Source organism: Rhincodon typus, chromosome 7 (assembly GCF_021869965.1).
Source record: "Rhincodon typus isolate 14 chromosome 7, sRhiTyp1.1, whole genome shotgun sequence".
NCBI lineage: Eukaryota > Metazoa > Chordata > Chondrichthyes > Orectolobiformes > Rhincodontidae > Rhincodon > Rhincodon typus.
This window is the reverse complement of record NC_063338.1, coordinates 1,342,507-1,345,402: the sequence shown is the minus strand read 5'-3', so window position 1 is coordinate 1,345,402 and position 2,896 is coordinate 1,342,507. Positions and strand designations below refer to the sequence as shown.

Genomic DNA, 2,896 nt, shown 5'->3' with positions numbered 1-2,896 from the left:
TCCTCATCAAATTCAAAACTATTAAATACTTCGAGAGCTTCATCTCTTCTTTTCTTTTGAACTGCTGTTTGCAATTAGGTAGAGTGGTGGATGACTTTGTTTTACTTCTGATGCCATGTGTGGATATTCAGGGATGGTGTTGGTGGGAAGGTGTGGCATGTACCAGGGATGAGATGATAACATTGAGAGCAAGTGCTGAACGTGCAGAAAAAGAGAGATGAACAGTTACCTTAGAACGAGCATATTTGCAGAAAGCCGGGTTAAAGCATGCACTGACAAAGACTAACAAATGAAGCTGTTTTTAAGGAACAAAAACAAGTTGCTGGAAAAGCTCAGCAGGTCTGGCAGCATCTGTGAAGAAAAAAATCAGAGTTAACGTTTCAGGTCCGATGACTCTTCCTCAGAAGTAGCTGTTTTTAAGATTTGTTTAATGAGGGGTGCACCATTCCTGGAAACATTGCAATACCAGGACGATGCGCAGAGTGGATGGAGAAAGCCCCTATTTCAACTCCCTGCTTCAAAAATCAGATTAATATAGGATCCTTAATTAAAGGAAATATCAGACATTAAAGCTGATAAGAATGGAATTTTTTTTATTTATTGCAAAAATATACTTTATTCAGAGATTGAAATCTTTATGTACATGCACAGTTAATGTAGCCATTCTAATCTATACTGTTGTTACTTACAGCGAATAAAATAAACATTGGCATTTGTCTTTCTCTATATTTTTGGCATTAGGACCTTACACGGTGGTCTTTCCCCACTGCGCCTTGGCGGCAGCTGCCCCAAGCTTTATTGCATCCCTCAACACGTAGTCCTAGACCTTGGAATGTGCCAGTCTACAACACTCAGTCGGAGTCAACTCTTTCAACTGGAAGACCAGCAAGTTTCGGGCAGACCAAAGCGCAACTTTGGTCCTCCAGGCACAGCTGATGTTGGTCTCAGTGTGCATCTCAGGAAACAGACAGTACAGCACAGAGTCCCGCGTTATGGAGCTGTGTGGGACGAACCTTGACAAAAACCACTGCATTTCCCTCCAGACTTCCTTTGCATAGGCACATTCCAGAAGGAGGTGTTTGACAGTCTCATCCCCTCCGCAGCTACTTCGAGGCAGTCTGCACAGGGAACCACTTAACAGGATCCACCCTCTCCTTTTCCCAAAGTGTCTCGAGGATGCTACGTGCTGTCCAGTGCCTGATGGACTTGTGGTCAAAGGTGTTTTTCTTCACAAATTTCTCCATGAAGGACAGGTGGTATGAGGCAATCCAACTATTTGGAGTGTTTTGTGGCAATGAGGCCAAGCCTCTCTTTCGCAACACCGGTGACAGGTAGAACCTCAATAAGTAGTGACACTTGATGTTTGCATACCGAGGATCTATGCACAAGGTGGCCTTCGAGGTGAGGGTAGCATTGGGTATGTTTTTCTCCCCTTTGTCCAGGTTTTGTACATAATGTCCCTTCACACTTGGTCCATCTTCGACCTCCAAATGAAGTGAAAGATGACCTGGGTGACTGCAGTGGCACAGGTTCAGGGAATAGGCCAGATTGCGCCATGTACAACAACACTGAGAGTACTTCACACCTGATGACCAGGTTTTTTCCCGCAATGGAGACGGACCGGTATTCCCACCTGCCTAGTTTATGCCTCTCTTTGATGACGTGCTCTTCCCAAGTTTTGGTGCATGCCCCAGCCCCTCTGAACCAAATGCCAGCACCTTCAGGTAGTCTGTCCTGATGGTGAGGGGAATGAAGGAATTGGTTCCCAAAGAATATGGCCTCGCTCTTGCCCCTATTGACCTTGGCACTTAAGACCAGTTCAAATTGGTTGCAGATGCTCAAGAGTCTGCTCACTGACTGCGGATCCAAACAGAAAACGGTGACATCATCCATGTACAGGGAGGCTTTGACCTGCAGGCCTCTGCTGCCTGGAATAGTCACCCCTCTCAGGCTCGCATCCTTCCTGATGGACTCAGCAAAGGGCTCTGTGCAGCATACAAAGAAGGCAGGAGAGAGTGGGTAGCCCTGCCTGACTCCAGATCTGATTGGGAAGCTATCTGATTCCCATTGATTGAAACTGTGCTAACAATGTTGGTATAGAGTAGTCGGATCCAATTGCAGATTCCCTCCCCAAAGACCAATTTGGAGAGAACATCTCCCATGTACGTGTGCGATATCCTATCAAAGGCCTTCTCCTGGTCCAGGCTGATGAGGCAGGCATCCACCACCCCCCTGTCCTGCACGTAGGCGATCGTATCCCTGATGAGCGCGAGGCTCTCAGCGATCTTCTTGCCTGGTACGGCACATGTTTGGTACAAGCAATCTCTCTGTTTTTCTCCTACAAGGACAACTAATATATACAATACATGTAAGAAAGAATAAAGCGTCCCTTGTGCATCCCAAAGATATAACAAAGTCTGACACTGAACCACATATTAAAGGATAATGTTAGGCCATACACCATCTGAACTACAGGGCTGCTTTCTTATTAGAGAGAGGCAACTGGTGGTTGTTTAATCTGAGGGACACCACACCTCAGATGAACAGAGAGGTTGAAGAAGAGAGTCAGTAACAGTAACTTCAAATGGCGTGAGATTTAAACCCACACTTTTGGCAATATGAAGAAAACTGACAAATGCTCCGAGAAAGAGTTTGGCTGTCAGAACTGCATTCCAGCAAACCGCAATGTTTCCTGTCATTGGTTGAAAGAGCTGTTTTTGTTCCACTGAAGCCCTCAAGACATTGAATAACTATTTAGATGAACACTTGCGTCATGTGTTGGAAACTGGGTTTAGAAATGATCTGTCTGATGACTGACAACGGTATAATGGGCCAAAGGCCCTGTCCATGCTGCTAAAAACTCAGTGACTCTATCATTTTTCAACTAAACAAAAAG

At 45.3% G+C, this 2,896-nt stretch overlaps 1 pseudogene; it reads right to left on the bottom strand.

Moving 5' to 3' along the window:
• Positions 1-432: 432 nt before the first annotated feature.
• Positions 433-612, bottom strand: LOC125483597 (annotated as a pseudogene).
• Positions 613-2,896: the final 2,284 nt, after the last annotated feature.